This window comes from Alligator sinensis, unplaced genomic scaffold (assembly GCF_000455745.1).
Source record: "Alligator sinensis unplaced genomic scaffold, ASM45574v1 scaffold7_1, whole genome shotgun sequence".
In the NCBI taxonomy this organism is placed as follows: Eukaryota; Metazoa; Chordata; order Crocodylia; family Alligatoridae; genus Alligator; species Alligator sinensis.
The window spans coordinates 4,493,348-4,514,760 of record NW_005841843.1 but is presented as its reverse complement, the minus strand read 5'-3'; the positions used below and the strand labels follow the sequence as shown (position 1 = coordinate 4,514,760).

The following is a 21,413-nucleotide window of genomic DNA, read 5'->3' as shown; positions in this document are numbered from 1 at the left end:
CTACACAAGATGCTTAATGTGCAGGAGCCTAATAACACTGTGTAGTAGCATGCCGGGCAAGTACCGTACTAATACACTACTGTGAAGTAGTATTAGGCTACTGCACAGTAAGCATCACTAAAAAACCATGTGCTGGCACTACTGTGCAGTAACTGTGCATTAGGTAGTACTTCATTAAGCAAGTAACTATTGCGCATTAATGAATGTGTAGACACACCCACTATGGGGCTTACATATAACAGACCCACTCAGGAGACAAATATAATTTCTTTGTTAAATTTAGAATGGTCATGTCTAGATTTCCTTGCAGTGTATGCCATGCTAAAATTCAGAAAGTTATGCAAAATTCAAAAGCAGGACTTCTTTTTTCCCCTGATAACAAGAGGAGGACATAATAGGCAGCTAATGCCTTGAACAAACATGAACTTTAAAAAAGCAAAAAACAAAAAAAATAAAGCATTTCTTCCTCTCTGCCAAATATTTTAAATTACAAAGCATAGTCATCTTTTATAGAAATAGCTTCTAAGAGGCCAAAGCAATGCTTTTTCTTATAGTAACTGAATTAAGCTTTCATTTTTCAGTTGTAGAAAATCATAGTATTGGGAAGTCATGGCAAAGCATCACTTTCAGAAGAGTATTTGGCTACTTTTCTCCCCCATAATATTACGTTTATTACGCTCCCTGTTCTAAGCCAAGTTATTAGAGCCCTCTCTCAACATATCTCTGTTATTTGGATAAACCTGCTTATATATGAATTCCCCAAAAACTGTGTTTCTCATGGAATTCTTTTTATCTTTGGCAGCCATTAACAGAGCTGCTCTTGCCCCAATGGCAACATACCCTGAGAAGTCCAGGGTTCTGGTTATATGAGATGCTAAGAGCCTATGTGGATTACTCTTCTAACCATGTGCTCACTGATTTTGAAAATCATAACAGGAACATATATGGATATCTGCAGCACAAACTTAAAAGAGAATCAGCTCAATGAGCCCTAATGCAACTGGGCCCCAACTCATATATATTCAGAAAGGCAGCCTTTGATGACTAAAAATAGTCATTCTCTCCCCGTGTCCAATAAAGGTCATGTATATCATCCACCAAATGTGACCACTTGGCCATTTCCAGCAAGAGTGATGAACTCTTTCTTCCCATGAAAATCAAATTACATTATAATTATGTTTTATTTCTTGCCCGTATAAAGGTTAGTCACTTTTAAATACTGGCTGCTATTTCTTACTTTAATTATCACTTTGAAGATTTCTCCATCTGGGTTGCACACAAATTTAATAAATGGGGAAACATGTTTTCTTTGTTAGTAAATTCATCAGTACAATTTTATCTAGGTTGCTGCTGTGTGGCTTTTTTCCCTAAAAAGCAGTAAAAAGAGTAACAGCAAGGCCTTTTGGCTAGTAATATTTGCTGATATTTGAGGGCCATGTTTCCAATGCACTTTGAAATAGTAAAGTCATGGTAAGCACACGTGTGAATTATTTGTTCAGTGAAACATTTCAGACCAAGAATTAAACTATCAAATTAATTTAGCTCACTGAGTCTATTTTTTGCCCAGTACTTAGTCTGCATGCCTGCACCAACATGAGAAGGCAAGGGAGAGGAGCACAACAAAAAGAGCAAGCCTTTTCCCATACTACACTTGGGAGGACAGAAGGATGTGTGAATCAACAAATCCTCCATTCCTATTTCCAACCATTCATTGCATAAAATGCCACCCAGAAAGCTCCAGATCCAATAAGTGTGCACCCCTCCCATGGCTTCCCTGCATGCAACCTCCCTACTTGACCAGGGCAATTGCAAGTATCCAAGGTTACACAGAGGGAAGAAAAGACAATTTACCCTTTCCCATACAATCTGCCTGTCAAAATACACCATAAATCATCTACCGCCCATGTTGAAGTACACAACTCAATCTAATCTTTCAAAAAGTTCCTATCTCTTGCTATGACCTTTCATCTCTGCACTAAAGTGAAGTTCTGCTTATTTGCTTCTAGTGCTAACCAATGATCATTTTGTTTCGCCATCAGTGGAAAACAAAGAAGGCATTTTGCAACTGCAATTCTATGACTGAAAAATATCCTTTTTTGGCCTTTCTGTGGTCACCTTACTTCTTGAGGCATAACTAGTTAGTATAAAGTGTGTGACAGCACAAGTGGCACTCTTCACTGAACAATATACCCAAGACCTACCATTCTACCAAAACTAAAATGAACAGGTAACTTTTAATTCAGCTCCCTCAAGTAATACATTGGTAATGTAACAGCAGGAAAGAACTTTACTCATACATTCATTTCCTTCTTCTTTGCATCTTCACTGAAAAGAAACAAGAGCTATAAAAATGCTTTACCATTTCCTCCCTGCACTGCTTTCCTTTCATAAGTCAGAAAGCATAAGGAGTGAATAATTCAGAAAGGAAGGTCTGGAGATCTCAGAACTGAATGATCTACTAAGGAGCAATTATCTGGCAATTCAGATGTCAAATATAGATATGGAAAAGAGGGAGTTTCTTTTTTTTTGGTTCAGGTGCATATAATGTGCAATAGAGAATAATCTATCTTCACATTATAAAATGGTGACTTTTGAAGAACATATGCAAAAATGTGTTTCATTTTGGTGCTTTTCACAATGTTCACCAATACTCTATAGCAGCGACCCTCAACTAGGGTGCCAGGACACCCAAGATCCTTTGAAGGGTGCCCCAGGAAGTATGAGGAGATAAGAGAGTGTGAGAAGATAAAAGATGAAGGCAGGCTCAGCTTTCAGGGCTAGGTACAGACATTCAAAAAGCCCAGGGTGGAATCGATTTAAGCTCTGCAGCTTTCTGTAAGTGGTGTAACTTAGACTGGTTGTGAACAGAACACACATTTACCCTGTGTTGTGGGGTGCAACTCTTAGACTGGGTTCTGACATTTTTTAACCAGTCTGTGTGTGACAAACTTCTCTTCTGTTACAGGTATAGATAGACCAGTTTCTGATCACTTATGCTGGTAAAAGTGAAATGTCTGTACCTGGCCCAGATGTAAGGAGATAAACAGGAAAGGCCAGACTCAGGCTCTCCCTGGCTACCTGCTGCCTTAACTCTACCACTTGCTCCCTCACAAGGAGGTAGGATCTGTAATTAATTCATTTTTTAAATGGAGCATCTCTCAATTCCCAGAAGTTATGGAGTGGTGTCTTGAGTCTGATGAGAGGTGCCTTGAGTCTAAAAAAGTTGAGAGTCTTTACTAGCAACATGTAATAGGACTCACACATATTAAAACATCTCTAGTTAGACACAGAATGGGGAAATACAATCACAGTTGTTTGAGTTGCACTACAGATCATGTACAACCTACTTTTACAATATGCCTCATTTCAGTCTCCAGTATTAGGCTCCCACTTCCAGAAAGGCAAATTTCACCTTGCTGAATTCTTTAATCAATTTTTGTGGATTTGTACAATTAGACTAGTAGAGTCACTGTACTGTTACAAAACCCAGTTGTCAAGTGGAATCAGCACACATTATTTAAAAATTGTGAACTGAAACTTCATTTTTCTCTTCTTTTTTTGTGCTTGCTCTGCTATTTATCCTCTCTCTCTCCCTCTGCTAATAATAATAAATATTTAAAAACAAAATCATATATGCCATTTTGTTTGAATTGTATCAGGTACAACTAAGCAAAAAAAAAAAAAAGGAAAAAAGGAAGGGGAGAATATCAGAAGAATCAGGGCCAAGCAGAAGGTCATGGGGGCTGTGTTTGGGATACCTGTGAGTCAATAAAGATCACATTAGGAAGTCATTCTGGAAAAGTGGGGCTTTCAAATTTTTCCCCAAGTCAGAGCTGTTCAACCATCAGCCCACAGGCTACATGCAGCCCACAAGGGGTTAAGTTGCACCCCCTGGGCTCCCACCTGGCTGCATTTCCCCACAGCACTCTGCCTGCAGTAGCAGCACCCATTCTTTCCTCTGGTTTTCATTGCCCCTGCTCCTGCAGAATGCACTGGTGGGGGAGAGTGCAGGCCAGGTATGGTGCAGCAGTGGCTGGAGGAGAGTGGGGGACACAGTGCAGCAGTGGGGAGGAAGGGCCTATGCAGGGTGGAGCAATGGATGGGGATGCCATGCAGTGCAACAGGGATGGGGGAGTCCACGCAGTGTGTAGCCAGGGGGATTCGTTGCTCACCTTGGTGCAGCTTGTGGGCATGTGGTCCCTGCCAGTGTGTTCTGCAGGGTATTTAGCCCCCAGCTACTTAGAATTTGGTCAACCCTGCTTTAGGTCAATGTGAAGGGCACAAGCTGGTATCCAGAGGAGAGGAGCTGAATAGGTATGGACCACTGGAAAAAAGGTACAGGAGTCTGCTAGGCTGAGGTACAGTGAAAGAGTCCTACTGAACTCAGAACAAGAGCATGATAGAACTTCTGTTGCTCAGGTAAGAACAAAGGGGAAAGGAAAAACTGTACTTAAGCAGTTAAACACAATCCTTTAAGAAACTGCTGTAAATGTCTTGTGGGAGACATTAAGTGGCAAGCTTTTTTTTTTTTTTGGCTGCAGCATACCTAGTCTCATACAGTAACTCTCAGTGGCATAGATTGCTAAAAGACGTCAGCAGTTCTTTTCCAGACAGTGCATTATCTTAAAAACCTTTCTGTTGTTCTTTTTGGTACATATCATCCTCACTTGCTGTCACATTCCATTATTATCCCTTTCCCCCCTGTTTTCCTTAGTCCTGTCACCAAACTGTCACACAAAGGTATTACACAGGGGAAAACAACTGGATTCTCCTTGACCTAAAAAAACCTACAGATTTTGACATCTTCCTCTATAAGATTTGTAAACCAGGCTGGTGGAAGCTAAAGAATGTTTTAACAATCTGACTATGAAATATCTACTTTGGCTGGAATGTTCATATTATCTAGCTTATCATATTTAGCTTGCATTCTCAGTATCCAGAGCTGAAGATTTTCATGCATCTTTGGACAGAAATCAAACCATGATCACCAGTATTATGTTCAAAATCCTGTACATTTAAAGCTTTATACAAAACACGTGATTTCATATACATTATGGATAGGGACAGAAGTTACATATAAACCAGTTAAAGAAATGAGAAACTGGTTAAAACCTGTAACAGAACAGAAGTTCAGTGCACATAAACCAGTTGCAAAATGAGTAAAACTGGTTTAAGATAAACCTGGTTGAATGTAGCATTGCACTTAACTGATTTGGGTCAAACTGGTTTATGAAACTTGTATCAGACCCCTTCCTGGTTAAAGTTAAATCATAGTCCCCTAGCATCTCAGCATGCTTTCCAGCCCTGGGCTGGGCTGGGCTGTCTGCTCCAGCAGAGAAGGGTTTGGGGGGGGGGGGGAAGAGAAAGAGAGAGGGAGGGATGGAGGGGCAGGGATTCCCCCCAGGCGAACTCTGGCTGGGGTCTGGGGCCAGGGAGAAGGGTTAAACCCCCTTCCCATGGCTAAACCCCCCTCCCCTGAGGACAGAGCTGCCCCGCTGCTAAACTTACTGAAAGTTACTGCTGGCTGCTACAGTGGACTGCAAATCTCAGAGGCACCTGGAAGCAGGAAGCAACCCTGCAGAGTCCTGCTGCTGTGATGCTGGACTGCAAATCCCTGGGGCAGCAGGAAGAGGAAGTGTCAGAGAGCCATGCTCTAGCACCCCTCAGCTTATGGCCTGAGCCACTGCCGGCACGTGGCAGTATTTCCTGAATCAAAAGTTAACGTGTGTCCAGTTGTTTCTCAGTTTAATCTTTGCAGCTTAGACTAACCTACAAAGACTGAATCAATTTGGCCTTGGGCTTTTTACCTGCCTGTACTTAGCTTGTAAAAATGTATACAAAATAACTAATGCATGCAGACAAACATATATACATGTTATACTATAGCAGGGGCAGCCAATTATTTCAGGTGGAGGGCCGTTTAACACGTTTTGGAAAGGTATTGGGGGCTGCATAGGTAGCCCTGAACCTTGACAGTTGTCCTGCTCCCTGGTCGCCACATTGGGACTGGAAGTCCTGCCCCCTAACTCCTGATCTATGTCACTGGAAGTCCCTCCCCTTGCTGCCCCCCCCGCAACTCCTTTCAGAAGGTGGGTTGCCATCTTAGAACCAGAAGAAAACCAAATCATACATTAGAAGTCAAATACCTACTAAAACATATTTTAATTCTATTACAAAGAATATTTTTCATGATTTGTGATTGTGTACTGTATATAGAAGGGATTGCACAATACCTCAAAAATAGTGTCACTCATATTGTGTGTATATGGTTGGGTATCAGGGTGTGTGTGTGGGCGTATGGGGGTGTTGTGAGAAGATGTGTCTTTTTAGGGGGGCATAGGATATGTTGGGGTGCATGTATGTGTCAGTGGGGGCAGGGTGGGGGGTGTAGTGACCTCCCACACAATCCCCCCATGATGTCCAGCCCCCACTGCCTGGCGCAGCAGCAACAGGCAGGGAGGTCAGGATGCTTGTGCCCAGTGCAGGTCCCCAGTGGGGCAGGGCTCCAGCCAGCACTGCATTGGTGGGGGGAAGCACAGCCTGCCCAGCTGCCTCTATCACTAGGACTTCATGCCCCACGCCTGCACCTCCAGCACTCACAGTGGGGGAAGTCTCATGCTGGAGCCTCCTGCCTTCCCCACCCAGTGCTGCTCAGGTCCTTGCACTCTGCCTGGAGTGGAGGGAACCCTGCCCCCTGCTTCCCTGCAAAGTCCAGCATGGGGCTTCCCCACTGTGTATGTGGGAGCTGAGGGGGCACTGCACTGAGCCCCTGAGATAGAGGCGGCCAGCTCTGTGAAGTGAGCGAGGAGTGCAGCCCCAGCACAGACTCTATCACAGGGGCTCTGCACTGTGCAGGGACTCTGCAGCTCCCACACTCACAGAAGAAAAGCCCCACACTGGACTCCATGGGGAAGCAGGGGGCAGGGCTCCCTCCACTCCCAGCAGAGTGCGGGAACCTACGCAGAAGGGGTTGGGAAGGCAGAAGGCTCCAGCATGGGGCTTCCACCGCTGTGAGTGCTGGAGCTGAAAGTGCAGGGCATGGAACCCCAGCAATAGAGGAAGCTGGACAGACTGTGCCCCTCCAATCCCTTGCAGGCAGCTCTGGCTAGCCACACCCCATCGGGTGCTTGCATTGGGTGTGAGTGTCCTGACCTCTCCACTTGCTGATGCTTCTGCTGCTGTCAGTGGGGGCTGCACACCATGGGGGGAGTGTGTGGGAGGTCCCTACACCCCAACTCTGCCCAGCTGAGCTCTGTGCTCCCATTGCATCTCTGGGCACAGGCTCCACACTGTGCTGCGCGCTTCTGTCAAGCTGCAACTCCACTCCCCCAAGTCCCCCTGCCACTTCCCTACCTGCTGCCCCAAGTGAGTTAGACTTCCAGAAAGACAAGCAGGTTCTTATGGGGTGGCTGCAGCAGGAGCCCCATCCAGAAGCTGTTGCTGCTGGCTGGGCAGAGCCCTTCTGCCCAAGACGGTGGGAGCAAGGCGCAATAGGGTACGTTGGGGGATTGTACATGTAGGCGCCTTGCTCCCACCTTTGTGTGACAATACATTGTGGGGCAGTGCAGGCCAAATGGTTGTGCCTGGTGGGCCAGATCTGGCTTGCGAGCCATATTTTGTTGACTCCTGTACTATAGTGTACTACGCATGATATATATGTGTGTGTGTGTGTGTGTGTGTGTCTATCAGCACAAACTCGTACAATATAGTTTGCCAAATCAGAAAGGTTGCCAAAAAAGAAAACTTTTTGTTTTCTCATCACCTGAAGTATACATCTATGCTATTGGGCTAGGTACAGACAGAAAAAAAGCCTCAGGCTGAATCGATTCGGTCTTCGCAGATTAGTCTAAACTCCACAGATTAAATTGAAACAGAATTAAACAGACATTTTTAACTTTGATTCTGAAAATGTAGCCACATGCCTGTAGTGGCTTAGGCAAGAAGCTAGGGGGCACTAAAGCATGGCTCTTTTGCTGTGCATTCGCTTCCTTTTTCTGCTGCACCCAAGGTCTCTGGGATTTCCAGTGCAGAATTACAGCAGCAGGACTCTGTAGGGTTGCTCATCACTTCCTCATCCTGTTTCTAGGTGCCTCTGGGATTTATAGTCCACAGTTGCTCCCAGTAGTAAATTTGAGTGGGGGAAGAGGTGTTTAACTCCCCTCCCTGACCCCAGATCCCAGCTGGGTTTTGCCTGGGGGGAGGGGGCAACCCCCCCGCCCCCCATAGACTGGGCTGCATCCCCAGCCCAGCTTGCCCCTGCCCGCTACCTGCTTGTCAGTCAGCCCTCACTGCTCCAGCTAAGGAGCAGACGGGCAAGGCCAGCCCTGCTCTCTGGAACAGACAGCACAGACTAGCCCAGAGCTGGAAAGCATGCTGGGATGCTGGGGGACTGTGATTTAACTTAAACCAGGAAGGGGTCTAGGACAGAAGTTCCATAAAGTGGTTTGAGCTCAATCAGTTAAGTCTGATAAAACATTCAACCAGATTTATCTCAAACCAGTTTCGGCCATTTTGAAATTGGTTTATGTGTACTGAACTTATATCTTGTTACAGGTTTAAACCAGTTTCTGATCACTTAAACCATCTTATGTGTAATTTCTGTCCCTAGCTTTGAAGTCAAGGGAGCTTGAATTTATTTCTGTTTGTCTCTTTCCAAAATTAAATTGGTTTGCAATGGTAGTTCTTTTGCATCGTTTTGAGTAGGTAAGTTTTACTCTCTTCTGATAGAAAAACTGAGAGCTGAATAAGATATTCCTGTGGTCACACAGCAACTCAGTCGCCAAATAAAGAAAGAAACTCACAGCTCCTCACTTCTTGCTGGTGCTGTATTGCTCACCAAAACCCCTTCCAGTTTTTGCAATATTTTCTACCAAAAGATTTTCTCGATTTAAGAAGAAAAAAAGTGTAGTAACCACCAAAATAAATGCTTCCCTTTAGTATTGTTGCAGAGATCTGCTTATGGGCAGATGTTCATTTATAGAGCTAAGAATTTCTGGGAAGTTTGCAGTATAACAAAACCATGGTAAGGAATATACATATAGGTGCTCAAGTGTCTGGTTGTCTAGAGCACTGAAGAGCATGGCAAGTGCCTGTACCACTGGCACTCCACAGCCAGGGGGATGGTGCCTAGAGATCACCAGTGGGGACCCCCTGCCCTAGAGGTTCACAAGGATAAATGAGCATAGAGGAAAATGTTGATGATCTGCCATCTAAGGAGCTACATCCACTAGGGACAGAGCCACAGTTCACTTCTTCATACTTTCTTCTGCCAAAAAGGCTCATCATTTCACTTCCAGACTGCAATGAATTCCTGCTCCACTTCTGGATGGGGGCTGCAAGGCCTCCCCTTTGTCCCAGCCGTGGAAGGAACCAGTCTTTGATACTAAGAATATGCAAACCTCCTGGCTACAATATTGCCTCTCACAGATCCAGTATTGCCTCCACTTCAGAAGAGGTGCCAAAAGGTTTCCTTCTTGTCCCACCCATCACATTTGCTGCTCATAAAAGTAAGGACCAAGACATGAGCTCAGACATCCACTTCCTTATTGGTGTCCTTGGTTTCTGTAGTGCTTTATCAGTTCTGTAGTGTAGTGGTTATCAGGCTGGTGTCACAAAAACATGCCTAGTTTAAAACCTGGCAGAAACAGGCCCCTGCTCAATGTTTTTCCTGCAGCCTGGCTTGGAAGTAATGCCAGATATGCTGATTTGGCATGAACAGATATTTCTGGCACAGTGGAGGGTGTAGGAGGTGGATTACTGCCCAGTTCATTGTGTAAGAAGGACCTTGTCTTATCTGCAGAGAATGACAAGATGAGCAATCCGACTGTGGGGATCTGTGAGCCCAGCTCCTCCTCCCTAGGCTGTATGGTTTGGCACGAGTGACATGAGTTTGGCAGGAGAGTCCTGAAGCTGGAAGGGGAGAAGGGAGCAAGGCACACAGCCTCCTAGGATGCTGGAGAACTAAGTCATGTTCAGTGGCACTCCATAACATGACAAATGTTACATGTGGCACTGGAAATTGTTGCACTGCTGAGAAGTTTCTGTTCTGAACCACTAGTATTTCTTTGCAGAACCACCATGTTTTTTTTTCTGCAAAAAAACCTACTTGAATGGCTGTACATTCCCTTTTTGGTTGTGCTAAAAAGGCATATTTCTTGTTAGAAATGTAACGTCTGTCCAAGCCCCAAGGAGCTTGCATACAAAGACAACGCAGTGTAGACACAGGGAATCAAATGCTGAGATGTGGATTTATTCTTAAGTAATTTATATCTATATAAATAGAGATATATATTTTATCTATATCTCTATATATAAAATAGTATTTCTTTCTATTTTAAGAAGAAGCAGAGGAGCTGGGAGAAAGAATATCCTGGCTTGAATAATAAATCTACCAGATAATTAGCATAACAGGCAAGTAAAATTATTAGAAACATGTGAAAGATAAATGGTTTTATACTGGAAAGTTTTCCCCACAAGAAAGACCCTTTTAAGGCAATAAATTCAATGTGTACTCAAGGAGCTGTCGTAATGTTAAAGTGCTATTAGTGTCATAGAAAGGAAAAAAAAAGGTGAAATGTTTTTTTTTTTTTTCCTTTAAAATTTTTTTTTATCCAGAGTATTCAGAGAATAGCTAAGAAACATGTTTGATTTTGGATTAGCCCTTCTTGACTACTCATGTTCAACCTTTTCACTATAAGCTGTTTGACAAGCCCTTTTTTCATCGTGGCCATTTGAAGCCCACCCTCTCACAGAGCCGTCCTTAGCAAAAGGAGTAATAGAAATGGGACCAAACAGACTTATCTATTTCCTTAAATGTCTTCACACACAACATCCTATTAAAATTTGTTGAATGTATCCCTTCTCTCAAGTTCTTATATACTTAAATGCCATTATGTTAAACAAAAAGAAGGTAAAAATGTTGTCTTACTGAAAAAAATCCCTCCTTGCCACAGTTCAGAATCCTTTCTACTCACTAAAAACATAAAGTGGGGAGAGGCTGAGGAGGGGGAAGGAGGAGGGTTTTTTTTTAACCCGTTTTCCTCTTCTATTAGCCCTGTATAGCTTAATATCACCCCAAGAAAGTGAAGTTGGTTCTTTTGTCATTAACTAGTTTTCATCATGTTCAGTAGCTTGAAATGCTTTAGCCTAAGCAATAAAGCAGTGTGTATTTTGACTGTAGCATAACACAGTAGCATAACTAAGGGGGAACAAGTGGAGCAGCACCCTAGGCTCTACCTTTGTGGGGTGCTAAAAATAGCCACAACTGTGGCAGCAATTGATCATGTCACTGTGATTGGCACTGTGACAGCTGGTGCTGGCCTGGATGTGGCACAGCTGCCAAGATGCAGATCTGCCTGGCTATGTCTCTGCCCTAAGAGGAACTGAATGTGAAGTCACTCTTTTTCTCTGATCTTTTTAAATTTTTCGACCTGGTATGGTTACAAGTAGACCCTGCCTAAGACTGTACCAAAGAGATTAGATGCTTCATGAAATTGACAGTACTTCATCTATGATCAGTTTCATTGTTTGCTCTGTACAGTTAGGCCTTAATCTTGAATATTGACCACCCTGAAATCAGTGGTGCTGTAAATAGGTACTGTTCACTAAAGGAAGAAAAAAATATATCACTAGATATTAACTAAAAGAAAAATTACCTGACTTACGGAGATGCACAAATAAAAGACAATGTGCTAAACTTATGCTCTATTACCAACAACAGAAACAACAATGCCCAAAGTCTGATTTCTATGCCTGGCTCCACTGAAAATACTATTTATTTCCTAACAGCTTTTTTGTGTGTTTTCTGGAGTATTTTTATTAACTACTGAGGAAATTAACTTTGGATGGATCACTGACAAATAAAAATTATGCAACTGGTAGTCTCATAAAACCATGAAAACTACTGTGATATTTTTGGTATGTTTCCAGCACAAAAATTTTGGTATTAGAATAAAGTGCTGTGACCTTCAACAATTGTATATGAATGTGGAACATGTTTAAAAGATGGCAGGCAAGTGTGTGTTTTCTTCCCTTTGATATTATCATTATAGCTATCGATTAAGAAGCTGCCATTACTGTTTGCTGCAAAGAAATATATTCTATACATATTCCCAAAGAGATTCCTAAGACACTCCTATTTTACCAGAGTCTACCCCTTTTTTTCCACTTCTGCAACTCAGATACATTTGGGTGACACACCTAGAATTAATAAAAGGGAAATATTTGTTGAGATTGTGTAAGCAATAAGTGGGAACCAGAGAGCTGGAGAATTGGAAGGGAGATCAACGTTCATCTACTCTAATGTCTGGACACATGCAGGATTTGCTATTTCTAACCCATCCCAGATAGATGTCTATCTACTCTGTTCTTGAAATTATGTTTTAGAAACTGAATACACAAAGTAAATGTGATTTCACATATTAGCAATTAATCTGGGACTGAATTTTCCAAATATCCAGCAAAATAAAAATGTTCACCAATAGAAATTCTACTCTGATGTTGGGTATTCCACCATACGGCCCCAACCTTTCTTCCCTTAAGAAAATGTAATCCTTGTGAACTGAATAGATTCTATTTTCTGTCTTGGAACTCCAGGGTTTGGCTAACCATTTCTAAATAATTTGTAGTCAGTATATGCATTAATGCTTAATCGTTTCTGGTTAGAACTGAGCTCCCATTTCTTTCATGGATCGAGCATGAACAGATACACTCCCATTTTATAAGTAGTACTGCTCTATTTACGCTGTATACATTGACATTTGGATTGTTTTCTTGCCCCCAAAAGCCAAACCATAACTTCTCATGTACCTGCCTGTATTTGGAGCATGTGGGCTGCACAGAGGGAGACTACCACATCTGCTTTCTCTAAAGTGCCAATATGCTTTGGAAACTGTTGAAAAGTAGGACTGATAGCTAATGAAATGCTTCCCCTCTCAGACCATTCATATGCTGAAGGATCAATTTCCAAATTACCCATACACAGGGGTTGCACTGTAATGAGGGATATTTTTTTGCAGCCTTCTTGATGACACATAAGAACCAAGGACATATGGCCCTACCTATATCAAAAAAACACATTCAAATACCTCACTTTTTATACTTAACTTTGACTAACAACCTCAATCACAACCTTATTTACAAACATTATCCTTTAATCAGTGATTCTCAGCCAGGGTGCTACAACTGCCAAGCAGGCCTTGAGGTCCTCTTAGGGGTGCTTAGCATTGTTATGCATGCAAATACCTACACATTGAATGTATACATGGAATCCATAATTTCAAAAACAATGTGACTTCTGGTAGTCTTTCTGGCTAGGAACAGACATTAAAAAAGCCTGAGCCTGAATTGATTAAATCTTTGCAGGTTAGTCTAACCTGGCTAGGCTGAACTGCTTTGTAACCACACAGACATCCCCTCTGGACTGAAGAAATGCAGGCACATGACTGCAGTGGCTCAGGCTGGAAGCTGAGGGTGCTAGAGCAGCCCTCCCTTCCCTTCTACAGTTGAGCTGGGGGGGGGCATGGCCAGGCCCCAGCAGGATACTCTGATTAGGGAGAGGTGGCCCCTCCCACCACCACCCTGCTCCTGACAAGCCCTGCAGGAAGTTGATAACACAGTGTTTATCACCCTTAACTCAGTGTTTATCAGTCCACCAAGAAAACAAAAGCCTCTTTCCATTAGTTCAAGCTTTTCTTAAACAGCTTTTTCCAAGGAAGGAATGGTGGGACATTACTAGCTCCCTGTTGGTTAGCTCCAAAAAGCCCTAAGCTGACACTGTCCTGTCTGCCTTTGCCCTGTCTCCCACAACACGGACTGTAGCCTGCATGTGGTATGCTGGCTAATGCTGAGAGATGTCTGTGTAAGGCAGAGGGGAGGGGGAATCCCTGCTTAAGCAGAAAATGGTGGTGATGGTGGTGGGTAGGAGCTGGAGCAAGTTAGGAAGATGCTGCTGTGTTTGCAGTCCCTGCCAGAGCTCCAGCCAGGGAGCAGAGGGGAGGGGCTCCACCCAGAGTTGCAAAGCATCTGGGATATTGGAGGATTCAGATTCAACTTAAACCAGGAAGGGGTCTGAGACAGACATTGCATAAACCGGTTTGACCCAAATCAGTTAAGTCTGATACTACCTTAAACCAGGTTTATCTTAAACTTGTTTCAGCCATTTTCAAACTGGTTTATGTGCACTGAACCTCTGTTCTGTTACCAGTTTCTGATCACTTAAACCAGTTTACGTGTAATGTCTGTCCCTAGACTGAGTTCTTTGCAACAGAGTAATGTTCTATTATTTCTCTGTAGTAAAAAACTGAGAACTGGCACTTTTTGTGGAGCACCCACAAGTCTAAAATGGTTGAAAACTGCTACTCATATATTTCTTTGTCACATTTCTTTGTCAGATTAAAAATAGATTAAACTACTTTGTACTCATGACACAGAAGCTCATGACTCTCCTCATGTTTTGCCACCTGAAATACCTTGCTGTCATGTATAGGTACTATGCAAGCTCTTTGGGGCAGGGATGTATCTTTGATTTACTTGTCTGTAAATCACCGTAAATCTGTAAATCACTATACTATTTAGCTATAACTAGCACTGTATAATGCAACTCAAGGGAAAATAGGTGAAAAGAAGAGTTAAGAATACGGATATAACATAAGCATGATGCTCAGTTTCCTGAGGTGAAAGAATGATAAGAAACAGACAGAGGTACAAGTCTTGTCATCTTTTAAAAGTAATAGTTTAATGATGTAAAGAAATGGAATAATATTCACACTAACTGATATTGAATGATTAGCATGTCAGGAATTCGTGGGATGGTGGTTTATATCCTCTTTCTGGATTTCATTTGTAAACATCTTTTCTCCATTTTGCCTCTCTCCACACAAACATCTACACATATATCATATTTTTCTTAGCAAAAAGCATAAGTAAATGCTTATCTCCACAACTGCTATGGACCCCACTTGAATCAGCAATTGAGGAGTCTTGCAAAAGCAGTATACTTCTTCAGTTTACACAATGGAAATAACCTAAATCCAGGAATCACCTGTTCTCCATAAACTCAGGGAATAAGATTCTTAAGGTAGCTCTGGCAGCTGGGTTGCTTTCATATGTTCTCAGATAGTGGCAGTATGATACAATTTTAACAAGTGGAGAGAAAGTCTGCCATTAATACTCCCCTACTTTCTATCATTATAGTGGCTGGAAAAAACCCATATAATCTAAAAGAAGCAAACAAACAAAAACCAATTGCACTCAGATAGAAAAAAATTGAGGGACTTTAAATGATCCCAACATAGGTTGTACAGAGCTGTACCACAGCCCAAGTTCAAATGTTAAGAGTTATGATGAATATTAATAATTTCATATCATTCCAGAGGTCTCTTATTTTTTCTCTATGTTTAAAAGTCTTTCATGTACAGGTCATTTGCAAGATAGTATTAGAGATTTTATAGGAAAATAACTGTCAGTTTCATTGTTGGAGAATAAAAAGCGACAGGCAGGAACCTTGTTCAGACATCATTAGTTGCAGTACAGTGCACCTACACTTATTCAAACTAACACAAGTGCTTTATCACTCTCACAGAAAATTTAGAAGAGCTTTTCTGGCTGACCAGCAGTTGCAGCAGAAATACGTTCCATTGAAGACTGCCAGAGGGACAGGCTGCACACTGAAAAACACTGGGTACAATTATCTCTAGGGATTAGGAACATTTACGCACCAGTGTCACGTAATTCAAATCTGACCAAAGCAAGAAGAAAACATTCTCTTCTTATTTCAAGGGTTTCATGGCTGAATTAACTCACTGCAAATAAATAAATATAATATCATAATAATTTTGTGTAACATTCTTCATCTGGCAGTGTGTAATGGAAACACCAGAGGAACACTTTTTTGCCATGGGAATAACAGAATATAGAGAAGCACAATTCCTCCAAGTATGAATGTTCTGTAGTACAGCATGAAATGGTGAAACAAAGCTAAAAGTGGAAAGTTAAAACAAGAATAAGCATCCACATTGTTAAAGTTTGAAGGCTGTGGAAAAGTTGCACTACTACAGCGGTAAACTGGCCAAGTATAAGAATACCTATATTCTTTCCACAATGGCCTAAATCAGGATGCATAATTTATGGCCCATGGGCTGCATGAGTCACTCCAGGGTGATCCTAGTGACCTGCCATCATTCTTTATTAAATTACTTTATTTGTAAGGATTTGAAAACACCAAGCAACCAGTCCTGTTCCCTCACTGTGTGCACTTGTGTATATGGTTCATTTGATGGTGGGGGGAGGAGGTGGCAGCAAGCCTTGCCAGAAAAAAAAAGCCCACATGAAGCTGTGGGCAGCAACAGGAGGCGAGGAGCTTTCCCAGCCCATTGCAGACTATCTATGGGTACTAGTCCTCCCCTTGCCCCTCACCGGCCCCATCCTCCCTCCCTCTCTCCTGCCTGCTCTGCCACCTTCCTCTGCCTAAGGCACTGCACTGCTTTCCTTCCCTGCCAGACTACACCCTGAGCTAAATGTTAACTGGTAATGCATTACCGGTATAAATATACTTATTTTTAAAACATTTAACCTTTCACACCCCACTCAGGGGAGGTAAGTAAATAACAGTATCATCTCACCCAGTACTTACTTATGCTTTAGGTATTAAAGATTCTGAATTCTCACTCACATTTGCTTATGTGCCTGAAAATACATTTTTCTTCGGCATCTCCTTGCTTACTTTGCCACCTGTGATACCCTATTTCTTTCTTCGCCAGACATTTCCTCTCTATGGAGGGTGACACTGTTCAAACCAGTGTTTTTAACTGGAGCTCCATGGCATCCTGTGGTGCTGTGAGAGCCTTTCACAGGGCTGCAGCACAGGCACTACCATGGCTGTAACTGCTGTTATAGCTGTCTGTCTTGTGTGGAGCCAGACGTGGAAGAACTGTTGCAAGTGTGCATGCTCTCTTGCCACAGTCCATCTTTCTCCAAACCTGCATGGTCTTCCCAGAAACAGGCATGCAGCAGGTGGAGCTGCCCCGGGAGGAATGTGGAAGACAAGCAGAGTGCTCCTGTCTGTTTTATCAGATCACCCTCATGAGGGTAAGTGGGTGTGCTCGTGCCACAGCCTTTCCTGTTCTGGTTGTGCACGAGGCAGTAATACAGCCTGGTTGAGAACCACTGAGGTAAACTGAGGCAGCACAACAGATGCTCTCAATTAGGGTGCTGCCAAATTTAAAAAAAAATTATGAAGGGGTGCCCTCATTGAAACTGTGTGATGCACAATATTCTTCATTGATCAGCCCCTGGCTATGATATGGCAGCATAGGGATGAAATTATGACATATCCAAATATACATCCGTGACAATAAACCAGTTTCTATTCAATTATCATTGAATTAATGCTTCATAAGAAATAATTTTGTGTTAGACAGGGTTCATTAAGATCGTTAGATGATCATAAGATCATTAGATGGTGTTACTGGTCCATTCTGCCCTTAAAATCTATTAATCTAATCCTTAATTCAGTGTTGGATATCTTTATAACACTTCAAATGCCAGTATAAAATTATTACATTTTTCATAGTCTCCCCCAACCACACATGCCAATATTTCTACCATCTGCACTTTACTTACAGATTACTTTGTGATGTGTACACAGTGTACACTAATGGCCTGGGCCTTAAAAAAAAAGAGGCTAAAATCCATTAACATCCACCTCTCACATTGCAAGACACAACAAAGGGGGGAGGGACTCTTTTCCATGAAGTGCTTTTTGATACACAAGATAATTAATTTCTCACTGTCAGGTATCCATTACATGTAAACTGGTTATAATGGACCTCATTCATTAGGGACTTCAGTGTGTGGATGTTTTAAATTGGAGGTAATACAATAATTGGAAAGACAATCATGTGAAAGCAGCATATATCTATTTCTACATACAACTAACCTTGTAAAACTAAAACAAACAACAAATACTAGCCTTCAGCAAAATCTACTGAGCTGCTACTTATGCTCTACCAATGACAAACTGAACTGAGATCCAATTGAAATTAAATAACTTTAATAACTAATTTTTAGAGTTTAAGAATCCAGCACAAACTTCTGTCCTAATGAGCACATCATGGCTTCAGGATGTGTTTGTTAACCACTGGCAGTATGTGCACAAGACTTTGGGTATAAGAGAAGAATGCTATTTTAAAAAAAGCTAATTTGGGAGAACTCAACGTAAACTGGAAGAAGGTTAGAAAGATAAACTTAATGTGTACAGGTGTAGAATTGTGCACTAAGACATGATACCCTCTGAAAAAACTGACATTTTTTTTAAACAATAACTTAAGCAGGGGCATACCTTTACACAAACAGGGGCATACCTTTACAGAAGCACAAATAGTAGTGGCACAAATTTGTGTGGCTACTTTGTGCCCCAGTAAAGTTCCTGACTGTTTGCTTTGTAACAGGACACATTGTCCTGCTTCTCCATGTTTTGCAGGGGTGGGGGTAGGATGGTGCCTCAGCAGGGGCTAGCCATTCCCTGCATTGACACACCCCGTGCCCTGGCCAGCCAGGTAGTGGCACGTGGAAATGGGGGAGCAGGAAACCTAGGGCTACCTGGTACTCCATCTATGCACACTGCAGAGCCCCCACATTGGGGTGCAGTGTGCCTTGAGATGTGGGAGAAGGCAGCCTGCTTCCACACCACAGAGGAATGGAGCCCTCTGCAATGGAGCCCCCACACTGAGGCACACGGAGACAGGGGAGCAGCCAACCCAGAGCTGCCTGCTCCCCCGTCTCTGCATTTGTCCTGGTGCTTGCCACTTTGGCATGGTTTGCACGGCTTTTTTCCAGGGTTTTTTTGCCACCAGGAAATCCAGGTAGCAAATTTTTCCCCAGCACTGGAAATCAGCAGGGCTGGGCACTGATTAATATGCAATTTGTGTGTTTTGTGGCACTGCAAAGACATCTGCAGTGCCACAAGGCAGAAGTGCCTGCACATCTAGACCCAGCCGACCAGTCTTATTTTTGGAAGAACAAGTAGTAAAGCAATCAAACTTAAATTTTGCTTTAAGAGGTCAATCTATAGATTTCAGTACTCTTTACCATGGGGTTCTCAGTCATTACTTTAAAGCTACTTTATTTGTTAAAGACTTCTTTTACCAAACTATGGGAAAGAAAAGTTTAGACAATAAGGGACATATACAATTCATTTTCTCTATATTATGAAAAAAGTGTCAAGTTTTAGGCACTTACCACAAAATATTAGAGTATCTGAGCACCTCACAGTCGTAAATTATATATATCCTCACCATGGTATAGTGAGATACAGAAGAGCTAGCATGTGAAACTGGCACACAGAGGCTAAATGTCTTTTCTGAGGACACAAAGGAAGTCTGGGGCAGGAGACTGAATTTTAAAATTCCCATGCTAGCATCCTAAACACGGTCTTTAGCTACCCACTTTAAACTGTATGTGAAATACACATCTACTTAAAACAAGATTTTAATGATTAAATATTCCCTTTTGCTGGGCTTTCAATTCTTGGTCTAAAGTCTGTTCTCTAATTCTGCCTTTACAGCCAAACCAGAAATTTTGAAATGTAGATATTTCAGATTTTGCAAAGCAAATGGACCAAAAACTATGCTGGTGCAACACTGATAGGCAAATCTTTTTTTTTTTTTTAATGACCCCTTAAGTATTTAAAGAAACATTTCGGTCTTGATATTAAATGTGAAACCAATAAGCAAATTCACTTTTAGGGCCAACTCAGCAGGCCAGCAAATCAAGATCTTTGGGAATAGGTTTCAGTCTCAGAAATTTCACATGCTTAAGTGACAAGTGGTATAGTAATGGATTTAAGCATGTACTTGCAGGATTTGGGGCCTTAGTGCTCTTTCTTATGGAAATGCAGTTTTAGATTCCCCTACTACTTTAAAAATAATATGAGGAATAATTTTGACGTGAAAAATTATTTTTTCACTGTATAATTAAATAGATGTAATGGTACCTGCCTGTAATAGAGACCAACATTTTCCTGACAGACAGGATAATTAAGAAAATAAGCATAATGTAGAGAGTATGAAGACAGTCAGAGGCTGGTTAGTGAGAATTTTGTTTGGGTTGGTTTCTTTCCCCCCTTGCTTGTTATTCAGTAGAGCATTTTTAAAGCTTTTTTTCAGTCAATAGTTGAAGGCATTTTGTAAACCAGTGACAATACTACTCTAATTGATTAAGAAAGAACAGTACTGGTAAGTAGCTCTCAACTCATTTAAGGTAATAAATAGGTCACACTAGATACAGTTATGCTGTCAGTTTTTGCTGAATTGGATGATGGTTATATTTATCATTCTTGCTGTCAATTTATCACAATAATTCCCCCCTCTTCTTTTAAGAAGTAGTCAGTTGTGTCACATCACAGAATGTGGCCAAGAGGCAATAATTCTGAGGTAATACAAGAGTTAAATGCTATACTTAAAGTAAACCGAAACTTCTGGCGTTGAATTGGAGATATACTAGGTAATTTAAAATGAAAATACTCCTGCTAAACGATTGCACATACATTTCAAAAGCAAGTGCTATCTCCACTTCCTAAAACTAATGCCTAGATAATCTGTCACCTCACAAATCTCAAAAGGGCTTTCACCCAACAAGGACACTCCTCTAGAGAGATAGATCACACTTCTGAAAGAGCCATCTGATTAACACGTGACGAACTGCATCAGTACAAAAAGAAAATCCCCATGAAACACACACCATTAGTTATGACATACCATCCTTCCCTGGAACGTATACAGAAAATCCTCAAACTACTGCGACCCATACTAGAAGAAGAACCAATTCTTAAAGAGATCTTTTTGAAACCACCCATCCTAGCTTTCATACAAGCACCAAACCTCACCAACCTCATTGCTGGAAGCAAACTTCCTATGACCCAAACCACACCAAATGGATCCAGACCATGCCAGAAATATAAAACCTGCCAACACATCTCCACCAGTCACTTAATAACACCCCACAATAGAACCATCACTACTCCTGGATCTTACACCTGCACCTCCAGAAATGTAATCTATCTCATCCAGTGCACCAAATGCCCTGATGGAAAATATGTAGGAGAAACCAAACAAGAACTGCACTCCAGAATGAAAGCACACTGCAAAGACAAAAATATCCAATTATCTGTGGGTGCACACTTCTCACAGGACAATCACTCTCTCTCTGATCTCAGTTCTAATCCTCAAAGGGAATTTACAAAACACTTTTCATAGACGAGCCTATGAACTTCACTTTGTAAATCTACTGGATACAAAAAATCATGGACTTAATAAAGACACTGGATTTATGACACATTACAACCTGCCTGCATATGACACCCCAGGTAACATGCCCCCAACTGACCACTTGCATTCCTTCACTTGTTTCTCCCCCTC

General features: G+C 42.0%; 1 protein-coding gene across 1 annotated transcript in view; it reads right to left on the bottom strand.

Moving 5' to 3' along the window:
* The window catches only part of LOC102385477 (teneurin-2), an 818,212-nt gene that overhangs the window by 420,854 nt on the left and 375,945 nt on the right, over nt 1–21,413 (bottom strand). The window lies entirely within an intron of this gene.